General features: G+C 41.7%; 1 long non-coding RNA gene and 1 pseudogene across 3 annotated transcripts; one reads left to right on the top strand and one right to left on the bottom strand.

The window, feature by feature from the left end:
* Positions 1-19,480, top strand: part of LOC112260687 — a 38,565-nt pseudogene extending 19,085 nt beyond the window's left edge.
* Positions 336-3,792, bottom strand: LOC121846552. Of its 3 annotated transcripts, none has more exons than XR_006083491.1 (6): positions 2,756-3,792; positions 2,010-2,186; positions 1,474-1,618; positions 1,241-1,371; positions 626-894; positions 336-554 (listed from the first exon to the last, which is right to left on the bottom strand). It is a non-coding gene; the product is annotated as an uncharacterized LOC121846552 (long non-coding RNA). The 3 variants fall into 3 exon arrangements; XR_006083489.1 differs by lacking the exon at positions 2,756-3,792 and adding an exon at positions 2,310-2,622; XR_006083490.1 differs by lacking the exon at positions 2,756-3,792 and adding an exon at positions 2,310-2,622 and having other exon boundaries at positions 1,474-1,819.
* Positions 19,481-20,331: the final 851 nt, after the last annotated feature.

A 20,331-nucleotide genomic window follows, 5' to 3' on the forward strand; every position in this document is an offset into this window, starting at 1 on the left:
ACACGGCTAGAACATCCGGGTTGGCAGAGTGTGCTAAAGTAGTGAATAAAACAAACTTAGGGAGGAGGCTTCTAATGTTAACATGCATGAAACCAAGGCTATTACGGTTACAGAAGTCATCAAAAGAGAGCGCCTGGGGAGTAGGAGTGGAGCTAGGCACTGCAGGGCCTGGATTCACCTCTACATCACCAGAGGAACAGAGGACTAGGATAAGGGTACGGCTAAAAGCTATGAGAATTGGTTGCCTAGAATGTCTGGAACAGAGAGTAAAGGGAGGTTTCTGGGGGCGATAAAATAGCCTCAAGGTATAATGTACAGACAAAGGTATGGTAGGATGTGAATACAGTGGAGGTAAACCTAGGTCTTGAGTGATGATGAGAGAGATATTGTATACCATTCATAACCACTCAGGACTGTTAGCCTACCTTGTAATTGTGCCTGTAGGGGTCCTTTGTCAACATGATCTCCCACAGGACTTGTACTTGAAATTGTGGCTGACCAGGATTTTCAGCCCCTGCCACTCATCCTGGATTGCAGCCATGTTGCACTCCGATCTGCAGGATTGAACAGAGCAAGTGAGTTTGCAAATATGCAAACATAATTGTCTCATATGGCAAATTCTTACCTATCTAGGGCTCCTTGAAATGCCTCATCAGGTCTGCCACACCATCATCGCCAAATGTGAGAAGGCTGGCCTGGTCTTCTGGCCATGTGTCAGGGTTTAGCACTTTGATAGACTCCACTGGGGTCTGGACACGCTCATCCTTCAGCAAACCACCAATACTGGCTTTGAGATCATCCACGCCGATGTTATAGTCGGCTCCATGTGCTGCTTCAGATGGGGATTGGTGAGGTCCATGAAGCCTTTCAGATTCCCCTTCAGTGTTATTCCCTCTAACAGAAATAACACACACACCAACACAATGAAATGTCTGGCCATTTGTCTGTCTCCCATAAAACATGTTTTAAAGACTACTCCACTGCATTTCCCTCCTTATCCTCAAATCATTCTATTGGGCAAAGTACATTGATTCTCACACTGAGAATCTGTCTTAATCATTGATTTCTCTCACATCCTAACAAGCTCTCATCCTAACACACCTGGAATCTCCTCATCACCCTGCTGCTGAGCAAGCATGCTCTGGATCTTCTCCAGCATGCCTCCTGCCTTTGCCCTAAGCTTTAGTGCTTCCAGTTAGGTAGTGACCCTAGACCAAATAATTTTGAACAGTGTACCCACCTCTCATGATGTGGCTTGGGGGAGGATCAGGTCATTCCTTTGCAGGGTGAGGCTAAGTGAGGATAGCTCCTCAAACATGTCTGAGAGAAAATGGCAGAATACACGAGTGCATTCTCCATTTCCCGCTTTATCTGTTAAATAGTGAGTAAATAAACTGTCACCTATCAATTACTTGATTCTGAAAGTTAATTTGAGTCTTGAACATATTTTTTTTTAAACTAGTGTGGTATTACATTTCTTGTGTAAAACTGAACTTCTTTGCCCGCCCTTGAACTTCCGCTGTTGTTCATACTACTGCCAGGTCCTGCAGAACAACGAAGTACTGGCCTTCGTCGGCAAGGTCCTTGTCTTGTCCATGCTGCAGGAACACTGAGGGCTCTGTGGACATGGAGGATCCAGTGAGTTCCCTTGATGTTAGACGGTGTGCAAATATCCACACCGAGCTCTTGCCTGTGAACATAGAGCTCTCATTTGGATCTTCCACTGAAGTGATACATCTTCCGTATCAGATTCAGAAGGTTGTACACAACAGACACCTTTGGCTCTTTCTTCTGAATGGTCAGTATTGCCTGCTCTAGCCTGTGAAAGTCAGAACAGAATCTTCCAAACAATTCACTGTCTCTTGTGCCAACAGAAAACAATAATTCTGTGGTATTTACCATTCCAGCACTTAGCGCATACACACAGACACATCACAGACACACAGAATTGTTTAACATTCTCTGCAAGCAAATAAAACTAAATCATAGAGGATTTATTAGTTACAAACCTATACAGTGGATTGGGATTATATGCCCCACTGCCTCTCTCTGCAGGTGGGCAATCACCCCCCCACGGTGGTCCATGTTCACGGAGGCACCATCTGCCCCGAAGGAGATGCACTTCTTCATCCATGACCCTCCATCCTCCTCTGGACAAACTGCAGCCTTGGTGACATCCAAAACACCTTAAATGACAACACAAAAAAAGGATTATACAAAAGTATTTCTGACCAACTAAATTCTATCTCCATTACAAATAATGATTAAACTTGACACAAGAATAAAGCCTATAAAGAGAAACAATTTACCAATGGCATGAGAGTGCTCAAGTGTCTGATGTCCGACCAGGTGATTGACTGGCTTCCCATCCTCCAACAAGCACACGTAGAAAATTTTGCATTTGGTGTTGGCTATAATCAGTGTCTCCGTCTATTAGAACGGCAAGGTACTTTGCGGCTGTCAGCTTTGCTGACAGGCTCTCTCTCACACGGAACCCAAACCGGCTGTGCGCTATCGTGCACAAATTTATTTTGCCCCCTCACACCAAACGCGATCACGACACGCAGGTTAGAATATCAAAACAAACTCAGAACCAATTACATTAATTTGGGGACAGGTCGAAAATCATTAAACATGTATGGCAATTTAGCTAGTTAGCTTGCACTTGCTAGCTAACGTTAATTTGTCCTATTTAGCTAGCTTGCTGTTGCTAGCTAATTTGGCCTGGGATATAAACATCGAGTTGTTATTTTACCTGATATGCACAAGGACCTCTACTCCGACAATTAATTCACACATTCAACGGCCAAACGAATCGTTTCTAGTCATCTCTCCTCCTTCCAGGCTTTTTCATCGTTTAACTTATATGGTGATCTCATCTAAACTTTAATTGTATTACCGGCAAAACAGTTTGTCTTTCAGTCACCCACGTGGGTATAACCAATGAGGAGTTGGCACGTGGGTACCTGCTTCTATAAACCAACGAGGAGATGGGCGAGGCAGGTCTTTCAGCGCGATCTGCGTCAGAAATAGGAATGAGTTCTATTTTAGCCCTTGGTGTCGCAGACGCTCGTTGGCGCGCAATAATTGAATAACATGGATTTCTAAATTGAATTTGCGACGCTCGCGTACGCGACGTGTCGGGTTTGGTCAGCATGTCATTATGTCAACAATTTGACCGATCATCTTCGCACATTTTACCTCATTGTCAACTCCGTTTTTGTGGTGAAATCTGATAAGCGGCCCAAATTTGACTAAAGTTTCTTCCTTCACAATGAATATGCAATGTTTATCTTCAATTTCAGCTGCCTCCTCTTCTCCTCAGACAGCAGCACTTGCCTCCTCAATGCTGCTGACACTGTCTCAACAGGTACAGATCTCTGCAATGGATATGCCGCCGCGAGATGTTCTCTTTTCAGATGCGGGTTACTTGACACGAATGATGAGTCTTTCTGGCCTCTACAATATTTCCAGAACATGACGTTGTTTTCTAACTCTAGCCATGGGAACATTTTGAGCCAATTCGCATTGAATCTATATGTTCTTCCTACGCCGGCTACAGTGGAGGTTGAAGTGACAGCGGGGGTCACGGTAGCTTCGCTAACATTGTTCTCAGCAGCTTCGCTAAAGTTGTTTTCAGCATCCCTAACATTAGGCACCTCAGGTAAACCTTGTGAAAATGTTTTAGTTGATCCTTGCGGATCCCCCTCGCCGGATTCCTCTTTCTCCTCGTCTCTTTTTCGCTTAATAAAATTGAATGGGCTTCATTTTTATATCATGGTAGGTTGTAATCTTTACTCCCACACTGTGCTCGCACATATCTATTTTTAGGGGCAAATGCAAGTGAAATACTCGCACTGTAGAGCCCTGTCCTTGCATCATGGGGCCGTGCATTATCATGCTGAAACATGAGGTGATGGTGGTGAATGAGTGGCACAATGGGCCTCAGGATCTCGTCACAGTATCTCTTTGCATTCAAATTGCCATCGATAAAATGCAGGCGAAGAAACCGGATGTGGAAGTCCTGGGTTGGTGTGGTTACACTTAGTCTGCGGTTGTGAGGCCGATTGGATGTAATGCCAAATTCTCTAAAACAACGGAGGCTTATGATAAATTAATTCTCTAACATAAAATTATCTGGCAACAGCTCTGGTGGGCATTCCTAGTCAGCATATAAATTGCACGCTCCCTCAACTTGAGACACCTGTGGTGTTGTGTGGCAAAACTGCATATTTTAGAGTGGCATTTTATTGTCCCCAGCACAAGGTTGCACCTGTGTAATGATCATACTGTTTAATCAACTTCTTGATATGCCACACCTGTCAGGTGGATAGATTATCTTGACAAAGTATAAATGTTTATTAACAGGGAAATACATTTTAAAAAGTGCACAATGTGAGAAATTAGCTTTTTGTACATATGGAACATTTCTGAAATGTTTTTTAATTTCAGCTCATGAAACATGGGACCAACACTTTACATGTTGCGTTCATATTTTTGTTCATTTTATTTCCGCACTGAGGTTGGAATAATATTGTGAAAATGACAATACCCTTTGTGTAAGAGCTGTTTGAAAAGGCTGCCTTATATTTCTGCCTGTTTTGGTGGGATAGAGTTTTGGCCTGCCTGGTGACATCACCAGGTGATAAATTAGTTAATAGACCAATAGAAACGTGTTCCAAACCTCTCTGCCACTTTCACTTGTTTCAGTCTGATCATTCAGACTGCTGCCTCTTGTTAGCCTGCTACTATGATGAATCAAATGGTAAGGACATTTGCTATCAGTGTGCATAATATCTCAGAAGGGGGGCGAGGGTAAGGGAAAAAAGGAGGTATTTCTGTCTGTAAAAAGGGCCTTTAGTGGGGAAAAACTCATTCTGATTGACTGAGCCTGGCCTCCCAGTGGGTGGGACTGGCATCCAAGTGGGTGGACCTGTGCACTCCAAGGCACAGGCTTTGCAGTTGAGTGGTCATCACCTCTTAAATCGGGGAACAGGAGGGTACAGTTCATTACAGCAGCACGATCATAGGTTAGGGCAACACATTTCTCCATGAAGTTAAACTCTGACATCTCAGAATTCTTAAAGTCAAACACAGACCCACTTGACACATCAATGCAGCCCAAGAAACGTTCTTGAATTAAGCCCTGATCATCCACGTAACTGGTTATAACTTACAACTGCGAGCGACATTTGATGTCTGTGGTTTCAGCCATGCGGGGGGGAAAAAAGCTTTAACATACTTTTACGGTCACTGACAAACTAGCTAATTGTCCGTTTAGCTTGCTAGGACACCCACAAACTTGTTTTTAGACATATTAACCAGTAGGGATGTGCATCTTTTCCTTTCAAGACAATTCAATGTGTATCTAGGTACATGGGTTACGATACAGGAACAATACGTTTTAGTTTAAAATGATTCGGTTTGATTAGAGGAACGAATCGATGCGATTTGGCTCAATGCTATTTGATTCGATGCACAAACATTTGTTGCATAAACACACATTTTCCATTCTAAATGAAAATCTGTTGCTGATGGAGCTTTTGAGCTCTCTGAGCTGGATCTATCTGAGCTGTGTGTGTGTAGGCACCTGAGCTGAGCCCCCCCCATTTGATCTGAAATCACAATTACACACTCATTAATTTGTCATTTTGGCAAATGTAAATGTGTTTGAGCTAGTAATGTATCAATATTTATCTTCAAAAATGTGCACAACTTTAATTCACCCTCGTCTCGTAATCGAATGGTTTAGACCAGGGGTGTCACACTCATTCCATTGAGGGCCTAGTGTCTGCTAATTTTCTTTTTTTCCTTTCAGTTAAGACTTTTACAACTATGTGACGAATGTGTAAAGCTGTCATCAAGGCAAAAGGTGGCTACTTTAAATCTCAAATATTAAATATATTTGGATTTGTTTAACAATTTTTTGGTTACGACATGATTCCATGTGTGTTATTTCGTAGTTTTGATATCTTCACTATTATTCTACAATGTAGAAAATGGTAAAAAAAGAAAGAAAAACCCATGAATGAGTAGGTGTCCAAACTTTGGACTGGTACTGTATGTTACCCAAAATTGCAGTAGTGTTGAAGTCCGTGTCTTCGTACCTTCTCGTTGAGTTGCAGTTTGAATATGGAGACCTTCGTCCATTACCTGATTTGATGCAGCTTTTTCAATAAAAAGCGTTCTTAAATTATAATTTTTTTATCCACTAAATTGTCATTAGCTAGCCATTCTGGTGGATATAACTGGATTCTGGTAGTTAGCTGCTTGCTACTAAAGTTTGAAATTTATTTAAATGTCCTTGCTAACTTGACACGAAAATAAAATAATAAAACTAAGAAAATAATATATAATCTACCTCCTCCATCTCCTGTAGATTGAAGAAACTAATTTGAATTGAGTAATATACAAAAAATGCTTAACTATCCAACAATGTCACCATTTCACCAAGCTTCTAAATCACATGTGTAGTACTTGGTTCATTCTCTGATCCTCTAATTGGATGGACAACATATCAGTTCATACGGCAAAAGCTTTGATTGGTTAGAGGATGTCCTCCGGAACTCGTCATAGTTACCATGTAGGTCTATGGAAGGGGGCGTAGCTTGAGCCCTGAGCTGGAGATAATTTATTTGGCACATCTTAGATAGTTAATTTATAATAAGCAGTGACCACCAACCACCCCCTCAAATAGTTGGTATTTCAGAATACCCCATTATACAGGGTATATACTGTATACTGCTCAAGCTTAGTGGGAGAGTAAGTGAAGCCAGGGCCCAGTGGTGTCAGATGGCAGTGTTGGTGTTGAATGACAGTCCTGGGGTGTGTTGACTTGAGGTCTAACTAAGGTGCTTTGTTTTGTTGTTTTCCAGCCGTCTTCACGCTGCACGACTCCCTGTCTCTCTGCGGCTAACTTGGCATCGCTGGGGGGGACCTCCTCGAGACGGAGCAGTGCAGACACGGGCAACATTGTCGACCCTGACACCAGCCTGAGTGAATTTAGGGTAAGATGCCTGCGCACCAACACAGACCTCCACCTCTACTTGTGTCAGTACCAGTAACAATACCAATGTTTTCTAATAAACACTAACATTTAAATGTCAATCCATTTACTTTTTACAGTGAACCATTTGTGTAGTAGTTTACTCTTTTCCGCACTACTGTTTTATTTGAGGTCAGAGAATAATATCTGAAACATCCATACTTCTCTCTGCTTTCCTTTGCAACGGTAATCAAAATGGTTAATGTTTTAAACTATTCAAATAAATGCAACAGTTGGACAATGATGAAGATACTCCAAACTGGTATGCATCTGGTATTTACTGAATTATAGCATTAAAACGTTTTACTGGCACAGACTAAGAATAGAGTTCAGGGATTCTGGTGGGAATTCAGGTATTAATTTAGTCAAATTTCACAGGTTATTTTTCTTAGAATTCACTCATATACATTTTCTAATGGTATCAGGTATTTATTTTGTGTTAAAATAAAGACAATTAGATTTGCCTTATTTGCATAAATATACTAATGTCCAGTGGCTTCAGAAAGTATTCACACCCCTTGACTTTTTCCACATTTTGTGTTATAGCCGTGAATTTAAAATGCATTAAATTGAAATTCACACAATACCCAATAATGTCAAAATGGAACTGAACTATGTTTTTTTTAAATGAAAAGTTAAAATGTTTTGAGTCTAAGTATTCAACCCCTTTGTTATGGCAAGCCTAAATAAGTTCAGGAATAAAGTCACAAGTTCCATGGAATCACTCTGTGTGCAATAATAGTGTTTAACTTTTTCTTTTTTTTTTTTATGTACCCCACACATACAATTATCTGAAAGGTCCCTCAGTTGAGCAGTTAATTTCAAACCACAAAGACCAGGGAGGTTTTCCAATGCCTCGCAAAGAAGGGCACCTATTGGTAGTTGTGTAAAAAAAAAAGAGCTGACATTGATTATCCTTTTGAGCATAGCAAAGTTATTAATTGCACTTTGGGTAGTGTGTCAATAGACCCAATTACTACAAAGATACAGGCGTCCTTCCTAACTCAGTTGCCGGTGAGGAAGGAAACCGCTTTAGGTATTTCCCCATGAGGCCAATGGTGACTTTAAAACAGTTAGAGTTTAATGGCTGTGATGGGAGAAAACTGAGGAAGGATCATCAAGATTGTAGTTACTCCACAATACTAACCTAATTGACAGAGTGAAAAGAAGGAAGCCTGTACAGAATAAAAAATAGTACAAACATGCATCCTGTTTGCAACAGGGCACTAAAGTAATAGTGAAAAAAATATGGGAAAGCAATTCACTTTTTGACCTGAATAGCAAAGTGTTATGTTTGGAAAAAATGACTGAGTACCACTCTCCATATTTTCAAGCATAGTGGTGGCTGCATCATGTAATGGGTATGCTTGTAATCGTTAAGGATTGTAGTTTTTCAGAATAAAAAAATCTACGGTATGGAGCTAAGCACAGGCTAAATCCGGGAGGAAAGCCTGGTTGTCTGCTTTTCACCAGACACTGGGAGATGAATTCACCATTCGGCAGGAAACACAAGGCCAAAATATACACTTTCATTGCTCACCAAGAAGGCAAAGAATGTTCCTGAGTGGCCGAGTTAGATTTTTAAGTAGATTTAAGTCATAACTCTATGGCAAGACCGGAAAATGGTTGTCCAGCATTGATCAGCAACCAATTTGACAGAATTTAAATAATTTTTTAAAGAATAATGGGCAAATGTTGCACTATCCTGTTGTGGAAAGCTCTTAGACTTACCCAGAAAGGCTCTCAGCTGTAATCGAAGCCATGGGTGCTTCTACAAAGTATTGACTCAAGGGTGTGAGAACTTATGTAAATGAGATTTCATTTATCAATTTGCAAATATTCTTAACATGTTTTCACTTTGTCATTATGGGGTATTGTGTGTAGATTGGTAAAAAAAAAAAATAAAAATATATATATATATATATATATATATATATATATATATATATATATATATATATATATATATATATAAATTATACATTTTCAATTCAGCCTGTAACATAACAAAATGTAGAATAAGTCAAGGGGTATGAAGATAGTAACATAAAGGGGTGGAACAGGGCTGGAACCACAAACTTCCTTTGTCTAGGCCTACCTGCACTGTCTAGATTTCCTCATGTAATTATTGTCACGTTCTGTTGCATATTTCAACAAGTGTGTCAATAGCAAGATACCCTCTGATCAAAAATCTACATGCTTGGCTCTAGATATCACCTATCTATACATACTTTACATTGTGAGATCAGACATCACTATTATCCAAGTTTTCATTTTGGTGTTTGACAGGTCATTAAACATTTCCGCATTCGTAACTTTAACGGGGAGAAACAACAGGCACCAACAAGAGTATGAAAGAGTCGCTGGAGTAAAATGAAAGCAATCAATCCAGCGAGATATAAGTGACAAGTGGATTTTGCATCCCTCAAACAACAGGAAATAGATGGCTGAAAAAAAAGACAGATCCTCAGGTGGGCGGGGCATGTGCGTTGCTACTCAGCACCTCATTCAACATGTGGACTTCATGTATGCACGGGAAGATTGTATGTTTTTTAAACTTCCTATAAAGCTGTCATCCTGTATGTCTGGGCCTACCGTTGGGTAAATTACTGTCCCGAGATGCCAACAGCATGGGTGCTTTGTTTCAAATCTGTCCTTAATTCTTCCTGGTTTCCCCCAATTCACCCCAACCCATGAACCCTTTCTTCCCATCTGCTCCACAGGATTTCTATGATCTAAAGGACCAGATTCAGGATGTAGAGGGGCGGTACAATGCAGGGACTTAAAGAGCCGAAGGTAGAGGGACCTGAGCTCACAGTGTGCCTTCTCTTGTCCCCTGGTAGCCTATGACCCCACTGACTGTAACACCAAAAACACTCAGTCTGATGGCATGTTCCCTGCATGATCTTTCCTGCTCAGTTTGAAACGCACTGTTTATGGCATGGATTGAAAGCCTCGTTTGAACTCTAGCAGTGCTTGGGGAGTAAGAACAAGACCATGAATTGTCTTGTCTTTCAACAATCTTCTGTCTGTTGGATGGGTTTCCAGGTTTGTAGTCCTACGCTAAAATCTATGATTAGCTTTCATTCACACAGCTCTGAGGAACTCCTGGTTTATTTTCTGTAGTCACTCTAAAAGCTCACTGTTCTCTGAATCTATTTGTGTTTAAAAGGGTAGTTTACTAACACACCTGATTCCTAGCATGTCCTACACTTTGGTAGAACTGAAACACAATAGCTGAACTCACTCCAGTTTGATATATTTTTTTATCTTTGGTCTCAATTTGTTTTATTTGATTTATTTTGTGCTTTGAATCATTCCGCCGACTGAATCAATGCACCATCGATATCAAGTGGATCTGTTTTATCACTTGTCCATCTCGGGTTTTGTGAAATGGATTACAATGTAAGCCAAGTCCAAGGTGGGCTTCAGAGGGAGCATTGTAATGAAGTTTCAACACCCCATATTTTCAAACACAATCAAACCTGAGTTGGACAACTGATGGAACACTTGAGAAAAGTTGCTTTTCCTCTGTTTTTAGATCTTATTTAAGATATTACTCATGTTCATACCTTTTTTATGTGTCTTGATATGAGTATTGTTAATTTAATGTAAGAACTCGAGTCACTGTTAAATGCGTCATACTGAATTAGTCATTTGAAGGTGAGACTGAAGTAGAGGTTGCATTTAAGACTCGCCAGTGTGTTTCAAACATCCCAAACATGGTTTCCTAGTTGAGACTAAATTAATGTACAAATACTTTGTTGCTCCTATTATCAGCGTGGTCTAGGGTTGGCGACATCAACCTTTGTCCTATTGTGATTATGTACAAATAAAACATTGTGATATGTGATGCTACTGGACGAATCCTGATGAAAAATGATGTTGGACGCCTGGGCAGAAGCTAAGGGCAGGCAATGCTAATTTTTTTCTGATATTCCTTTCTGGTGGAGGAGTTGAACAGGTTTATTTGTGTCTGTGGTGTGCACATGATGGAGCAGTGACTGTCTGATGAGGATCTGTCTGTCTTACTGTAGTGAGCTAGGTTATAGGCCTACATCATGGCCGGGATAGAAGCAGCCTGCAGTCTTTAGAACTGGATAATAGTTGCTTTATTTGCCTCATAAAATGGAACAAACTATTTGTGTTTAGAGAAGGTAGTTTACAGACACACCTGATTCCTGGCATGTCCTACACTTTGGTTGAGCTGAAACAGAATAGCTGAACTCGCTCCACTTTTGATATATTTTTGTTCTTTGGAATCGAGGGTTCCTTATTTTTTTTATCCGTGGCTTGAATCATTCCGCCGACTGAATCAATGCACCGTCGATCTCACAAGTATCCTTTTTATAATAATAAATAGGTTTAGGCTATAGCCTAATGTCCATGCATGGGAGAGAGAAATAATATTGTCTGAATGGACATTTTGCGCTGCTTTGGTGGAATTCTCCGCTCTGTCTGGCCTACATTCCTCTCTTGCACTCTGTAGGCTATATAGAATATTTATTGAAACAGGCTATAGCAAAAAGAATAGGCAGAGTAATTTGACTGTCACCTGTGTGTTGCCCTGCTGTGCACTGCAAGACTGTTTTCTTTACTTCGCGGCTCCAGTCAAGTTCAAATAGGCTGAACCATCGTCGTCTGTCACATCACGATGTTGTCACCATTGATGATGGCTGTCAATCATCGTCGACAGATGATACTATCGCCCAACCCAAGTGTGGTTGTGCAGAGCTGTACTATTATTACTGTAATTACTATAGTAATAATAGTAATTATTGTTCTGTGGTATCTCCCTCATGGTTCATTCTGTAAAGAGGTGTGTGTGTGTGTGTGTGTCAGCTAGGAGTCGCTGTCGGAGGTGGAGGAGAAGTATAAGAAAGCCATGGTGTCGAACGCACAGCTGGACAATGACAAAGCCAACCTCATCTACAACGTGGACACACTCAAAGATGTCATCGAGGAGATGGAAGAGCAGATAGCAGAGATGCGTAGAGAAACTGAGGACAAGTCTAAGGTGAAGTGTTACACACTCTCTGTCACACACACACACAGCATAGTAGATAACCTTTATCATCTACTGTTAACATATGCAGACTCGGACAGAGGTGAGCATATGCAAATTGCAGCTAAGTCTCCAACCGCTCTATCAACTTGTTCATATACTTGAACTCATTCATGTGTGCAGGTCTTATAATCAGCAAAGCGGCCAAGTACAACTGCACCATTGTCTGTCTGACTATGAGATCCACTGCTCTTTGCTGACAATGGGTGTAGCTATATAATTCCAGAGGAAACAAGGCCAAATCAAAATGCTCCCTGATCCAATTACCTGGCTAGACAAAAAAGTGTAAACATCAATGGAATCTTGCTCACTGCCCATGACTGCACTCTTTTTTTTGGGGTGGTCTTGAGATTTTTAACTTGTGTAATGAAGAATGGTTGCACTTTCTGATTGATTGTGACTCTTACAACGGCCCTCTTTCATTCCAGGAACTAGAAAGACAAAAGCACACATGCACAGTCCTGCAGCACAAACAAGCGGAGTTAAAGGAGGGAATCCGCCAAAGAGATGAGCACATTGAGGTATGGCTGCACTAAGAAAACCAACATTTGGTGACCATCATTTCACACCTACACCTCTTTATACACTTCCATTCTTTACAGTCCTGTAGTCTGTGTACTGCAGCAGCTTGAAGTTCCATAGTGTGAGACTACACTTCTCCCTCTCATAGTCTCACACTCATCCCAGTGTCTCCTCTCCTGTTTCATCGTTTTCTCTGACTGGTCTTTGTCACTTTTCTTTGCCTCGTCTCTCTATACTGAAATTATCTCTACTCCAGATCATTTTCTGGCCACCTGTCTTTTTTTTCTGGTCCCTTACTTGTCATCCCTTTCACTCAATTTCTATTCAAGGCTATCTACATTTTTTGTTTCATCCTGTCATTTCTCTTTCCATCCTTTTCAGCTATTTTATTCAGTTTTTCATTCTATTTTACCCTGTCTCTCTCTCTCTCTGTACGCAATACCACTAAAGGAGAACCAGCGAATCCAGACTAAGTTAGAGACCCTCACCAGAGAGGTGTTTGCCCTGCAGGAAACGATAAACTGAAAGGACTCTGAAGGATTGTGAGAGGCAATAGATGTGCACAGACAGCTTGTATTGTTTTGGTTTGTATGTTTCTCTCTGACCAAATGGAAATTTAAGGTTTGTGTTTAGATTCAATACCCTTAACCCAGAAGTGTACAGTCGTTCACTTCCTTCTCGTGTATTTAAAAGCATTGGGTTGGTGCAAGCATGGCTAGAGGGAGTTTCCACCATATTCCTTACATCAGTCCAATTCCTTTTAAATTTATCAGTGGACAATTCAGCAGAATGCTAAAGAATCGGGCCACCCATATAAAGCTGTAGAGTTGCCTGAAGGAAACTTGTTGCTGAATCACCGATCAATGAAATCTGTATCAGGTAATCGACTGGTCCTAAACAGTTTATTGCCTCTCATAGTTGCATGACAGGGACTCTGGATAATAGCCCGTAGTTGTTGGACCAATTCTAATTCAGTTTAGTTTCCCTAAATTTGCATGTGATATGATGATTGTGGGTTCACTAATTTAATAAACTTTGGATGCTGTGGTCATTTTAGGTTAAGATGTAGGTTGTGTGTACAATCTGTAAAGTTTAGTCAGTGCAAGGGAAACTGTGAACCTGCAAGCATTTGATGTGTATCGGGGGAAAAAATAGAAATTTCTCCCCTTTTAAAACTAATTTATTTACCCTGAAATGACAGCATGAAATCCATTTAAGTTATGTAGGCCTAGACTTAAAGCTCTGCCTGTCTAGTGTCAGATCTTTTTATTTGGCCTTTAGCTCTCCCTTACATAACTGTTTTGTCATGTGGTGTTTTATGTGAGCCTGTGGTGGTTGTGTCAACATCTGCCACTTTGCCTTTCCAACTCAACCGTACCATTCTGGTGTACCATTTGCAGGTCTATACAGACATATGTGCATGTACAAAGGTTATTGCAGTGTGCATGCATATACTGTACATATCAGTCTTTCCAACTGTTCCTATACTTCTCTCCTTTCTTTCCTTTTGTCTTCTCTCCCTCCAGCATGTGGCCACCAAGCCATAGAAAGGCAGAAAGGGTTATTTGATTGCATTAGGAATGAGAGGGATGAGCTGGCTGACATCAAGGCAAAGGCCAAAACAGGAGAGGTAGGTCTCACCACCAGAGGGCTGGGAATAGTCTATATCCCCATTGAATAGACGAAGTAGGTTCCAGGAATAAGCTTGCTACAAACAACAGTGATGATAAAGCAACTTGTGGTATGTGGCTATGTATGTCTTCTTGTGTACCTACATTTGTTTAGTCTTTTTTCCTACTCAGTTGTTTCTTCCACAAATGTGTTGAACTACACGGAGTATACCAAACATTAGGAACACCTTCGTAATATTGAGTTGCAACCCCCCCCCCACCCCCACCCTCAGAACAGCCTAAATATGTCAGGTCATGGACTCTACAGGGTGTCAAAAGCATAACACAGACGCATGTGGACTCCAATGCTTCCCACAGTTGTGTTAAGTTGGCTGGATGTCCTTTGGGTGGTGGACCATTCTTGATACACACGGGAAACTGTTGAGCGTGAAAAACCCAGCAGCGTTGCAGTTCTTGACACAAACTGGTGTGCCTAGCACCTACTGCCATACCCAATTCAAAGACACTTAAATATTTTGACTTGTCCATTCACAATCTGAATGGCACAAAATCAAATCGTTATTTGTCACATACACATGGTTAGCAGATGTTAAAGCGAGTGTAGCGAAATGCTTGTGCTTCTAGTTCTGACAATGCAGTAATAACTAAAGAGTAATCTAACCTAACCTTATACACACACATATGAATGAGTGATGGTACAGAACGGCATAGGCAAGATGCAGTAGATGGTATCGAGTACAGTATATACATATGAGATGAGTAATGTAGGGTATGTAAACATTATATTAAGTGGCATTGTTTAAAGTGGCTAGTGATTCATTTTTTACATCAATTTCCTTTATTAAAGTGGCTGGAGTCGAGTCAGTGTGTTGGCAGCAGCAACTCAATGTTAGTGGTGGCTGTTTAACAGTCTGATAGCCTTGAGATAGCTGTTTTGCAGTATCTCGGTCCCTGTACTGACCTCGCCTTCTGGATGATAGTGGGATGAACAGGCAGTGGCTCGGGTGGTTGTTGTCCTTGATGATCTTTATGGCCTTCCTGAGACATTGTGTGGTGTAGGTGTCCTGGAGGGCAGGTAGTTTGCCCCCGGTGATGCGTTGTGCAGACCTCACTACCCTCTGGGAGAGCCTTACGGTTGTGGGCGGAGCAGTTGCCGTACCAGGCGGTGATACAGCCCTACAGGATGCTCTCGATTGTGCATCTGTAGAAGTTTGAGTGCTTTTGGTGACAAGCCGAATTTCTTCAGCCTCCTGAGGTTGAAGAGGCGCTGCTGCGCCTTCTTCACAACGTTGTCTGTGGGTGGACCAATTCAGTTTGTCCGTGATGTGTACGCCGAGGAACTTAAAACTTACTACCCTCTCCACTACTGTCCCGTCGATGTGTATAGGGGGGTGCTCCCTCTGCTGTTTCCTGAAGTCCACAATAATCTCCTTTGTTTTGTTGACGTTGAGTGTGAGGTTATTTTCCTGACACCACACTCGAGGGGCCTCACCTCCTCCCTGTTGGCCGTCTCGTCGTTGTTGGTAATCAAGCCTACCACTGTAGTGTCGTCCGCAAACTTGATGATTGAGTTGAGGCGTGCATGGCCACGCAGTCGTGGGTGAACAGGGAGTACATGAGGGCTCAAAATGCACCCTTGTGGGGCCCCAGTGTTGAGGATCAGCAGGGTAGAGATTGTTACCTACCCTCACCACCTGGGGGCGGCCCGTCAGGAAGTCCAGTACCAGTTGCACAGGGCGGGGTCGAGACCCAGGGTCTCGAGCTTGATGACGAGTTTGGAGAGTACTATAGTGTTAAATGCTGAGCTGTAGTCGATGAACAGCATTCTCACATAGGTATTCCTCTTCTCCAGATGGGTTAGGGAATTGTGCAGTGTGGTTGCGATCGCGTCGTCTGTGGACCTATTGGGGCGGTAAGCAAATTGGAGTGGGTCTAGGGTGTCAGGTAGGGTGGAGGTGATATGGTCCTTGACTAGTCTCTCAAAGAACTTCATGATGACGGAAGTGAGTGCTACAGGGCGGTAGTCGTTTAGCTCAGTTACCTTAGCTTTCTTGGGAACAGGAACAATGGTGGCCCTCTTGAAGCATGTGGGAACAGCAGACTGCTATAAGGATTGATTGAATATGTCCGTAAGCACACCAGCCAGCTGCGTATGCTCTGAGTACGCGGCTGGGGATGCCTTCTGGGCCTGCAGCCTATCGAGAGTTAACACGTATAAATGTTTTACTCATGTCGGCTGCAGTGAAGGAGAGTCTGCAGGTTTTGGTAGCGGGCCGTGTCAGTGGCACTGTATTGACCTCAAAGCGAGCAAAGAAGTTATTTAGTCGGTCTGGGAGCAAGACATCCTGGTCCGCGACGGGGCTGGTTTTCTTTTTGTAATCCGTGATTGACTGTAGACCCTGCCACATACCTCTTGTGTCTGAGCCGTTGAATTGCGACTACTTTGTCTGTATACTGACGCTTAGCTTGTTTGATTGCCTTGCAGAGGGAATAGCTACACTGTTTGTATTCTGTCATGTTTCCGGTCACCTTGCCCTGGTTAAAAGCAGTGGTTCGCGCTTTCAGTTTTGCGCGAATGCTGCCATCAATCCACGGTTTCTGGTTTGGGAATGTTTTAATCGTTGCTATGGGAACGACATTGTCAATGCACTTTCTAATGAACTCGCTCACCGAATCAGCGTATTCGTCAATGTTGTTGTTGGACGCAATGCGGAACATATCCCAATCCACGTGATCGAAGCAGTCTTGAAGCGTGGAATCAGATTGGTCGGACCAGCGTTGAACAGACCTGAGCGCGGGAGCTTCTTGTTTTAGTCTCTGTCTGTAGGCTAGAGGCAACAAAATGGAGTCATGGTCAGCTTTTCCGAAAGGAGGGCGGGGGAGGGCCTTATATGCATCGCAGAAGTTAGAATAACAATGATCCAGGGTTTTACCAGCCCTGGTTGCGCAATCGATATGCTGATAGAATTTAGGGCGTCTTGTTTTCAGATTAGCCTTGTTAAAATCCCCAGCTACAATGAATGCAGCCTCAGGATATGTGGTTTCCAGTTTACATAGTCAAATAAAGTTAGTTCAGGACCATCGATGTGTCTGCTTGGGGGGGAATATATACAGCTGTGATTACAATCGAAGAGAATTCCCTTGGTAGATAATGCTACCGACATTTGATTGTGAGGAATTCTAAGTCAGGTGAACAGAAGGACTTGATCACACCACGTCTCGTTAATCATAAGGCATACCCCCTACTTCATTGAGATGCAAAGTAAGTCCCGTTCCTGCCCAAACCTACAAAAGTTCACACTACCATTCAAAACATACATTACCATTAACAACATTACCAGAAAGATGCTTTTTTCTGTCGGCGCGATGCATGAAGAAACCAGCTGGCTGCACCGACTCCGATAGTCTCTCGTGAGCCATGTTTCCGTGAAGCAAAGAACGACAATCCATGTCTCAAGCCTTAAAATCCTTATTTAATCTGTCATCTCCTCTGAATTTACACTGAGTGAAGTGGATTTAACAAGTGACATCAATAAGGAATCATAGCTTTCACCTGTTCAGTCTGTCATGGAAAGAGCAGGTGTTTTTAATGTTTTGTATACTAAGTGTATGCTGTGTGTCTGTCAGTCTGTGTACAAGCAATGGAAACCTCAGTAAACCATTACTTCATACAGCTCTGTGGCTTATTGCATTTCAAACTGTGAAATACATTAAGTTGTAAACCCTCCTCTGCTGCCTCACTCTAGGCCAAGTTTCAATGAACATACTTTCAATTCACACTGAGTGGTATGCTAGTGTGGATATTGGGACATTGCCCCTCTGTTAACACTGTGTCCCTTTGACTCCTTAGAAACACGGCCTGACCATCATCCCAGAGGGAATGCCTAACGGGGACATCAACCATAACGACCCAGCCGCAGGGATCACCGTGGTCACACAGGAGGCTGCCCAGGTGCTGGAGTCAGCAGGAGAAGGGTCTCTGGGTGAGTGGAGGGGACAGAACAGGTTCTCCTAAAGGGAGCAGTGGGAGAAATTAATTAATATCTGTGATGTTCATGTGTTATTCAGTAAATAATACACCAGGGGGCGCACTTCATTGTTATTTTAACACAATGGTGCTGCGGTCATAGTTGCAAGGCACCTTTTTTATAATTATCATATTTTTTCTCCTTTGCAGATGTTAGGATACAAAAGCTTGCGGATGAAAAGGACGAACTCTTAGCCCAGGTACATGTGTAATTTTACTCTTCGACCACAGTGATGTCTGGCAGGGCTATACTAGTTTCCTCTTGACTATTTTCTCATGTATTTTTTAACTGTCTGTTCAGCTATAATAAGTCATGCTGTCCATTCTGTGTGTTGTCCCTTATATCAGGAAGTTGAAAATGCAACTGGAGGATGAAAGGCAGAAGCACTCCAAGATGGAGGATGCCTTCACAGATGGATGGAGAATGGCACTGACCTGCACTTCATTGAGATGCAAAGTAAGTCCCGTTCCTACCCAAACCTACTAAAGTTTACACTACCATTCACACCATTCAAAACATACAAAGGCATACATGTCACCATTGATACAAAGCCTATGCACACTCACTAAAGGCTTTCTCTTTACATTAAACATACACTGCCAAAAATAAAATAACAGCAAGGCTCACATCTTAATTTCCTTGTCCTGTGTAATATAAATGTACTAACTCAAACGTTCTAATCTTTTACTGTCTGCAGGAGATGCCAACAGACAGATAAGTGAATACAAGTTCAAGCTCTCGAAGGCAGAACAGGAAATGGGCACAATGGAACAAAACGTAAGTCATGGAAACACTGACATACTTTCCATATGTTCCCTAGCTGACCAAATGCAAACTGCTGAACCAGACACATTAATATACATACATTTGTGTTTGAATGAGAAAATGAAAATAAATGTCAGCTTCAAATGTGAAGGTTGTGTTTAATTTGTTTTTGTTTCATTATCCTCATATCTAGATCAACAGACTTGAAGGACAAGTGTGCAGATTACAAGGCATCAGCTGATAACTCAGAGAAAATAGAAGATGAACTGAAAATTGAAAAAAGGAAACTTCAAAGAGGTAAGGAACAAAAAATTGATTAAAAAAATGTCAGTGGCTGATGTTTGATTTGACATAAACCAGTCTAAGCTTTTATTTCTAACCATTCCCCTATTTTTCCCCCACAGCTGCAGATTGCACTAGATAAGATTGAGGAGATGGAGCTGACCAACAACCACCTAGTAAAGCGCCTTGAGAAGATGAAGGCCAATCGGAACGCCCTTCTGTCTCAGCAGTGAAGGCCGCTGGATTTCCACAGAAGCCGTTAAACTCGTACCTTTGACTGCCATATTGCATCTGGAGCACGTTTCTATTCTTCCTCAGGAACACTTGTTGTGTAGCAAAACCAAAAACACTTACAGAAAAAAACACACGGTAGCAGAGAGGCAAAAGTATTTTTTAAATAAAATATAGGCATTGGTTTGTCTTTTGTGTGCCAGTGTCTTTCGAAGGGAGACTCAACCTATTAAACCATAGTTATTAGGGGAAGATGAATCTAAGAAATTCAACTCATTACTGGACTACATATTATTCACAAGGTTTTACTTCTCTCTGGCTGTCTCTATTTGGTTTGGTCACGGTGTGATTTGGGGAGGGCATTCTATGTTTTTGTTTTCTATGATTTTGTATTTCTATGTTTTGGCCGGGTATGGTTCTGCTTGGCTATTTATGTGTTTTGTATTTTTTGATAAGTTGCATGAATTACTATTTTGAACGGTTAAACCCTCACGGCTGCTCTCTCTGGCACCTCTCACATCTCTGCACCTATCTATAATTCCTCACAGTGAAGTGCCTTCTCACACCTAGAGACTGAGGGTTTTACATTATCTTAAGATTCTAAACAAATATAATAACTTGTACAAAATGTATTTAAAGGTGCAGTCATGATTTGATGAAATATATAGAACCAATTGTTTTGAGATTTCATTGAGAATGTAAAAAATATTTATTTAAAAAGATCTCTTGAAAATAATGTGCAAATGACAACTGTGTGTGTAT

Source organism: Oncorhynchus tshawytscha, linkage group LG01, assembly GCF_018296145.1.
Source record: "Oncorhynchus tshawytscha isolate Ot180627B linkage group LG01, Otsh_v2.0, whole genome shotgun sequence".
Lineage (NCBI taxonomy): Eukaryota > Metazoa > Chordata > Actinopteri > Salmoniformes > Salmonidae > Oncorhynchus > Oncorhynchus tshawytscha.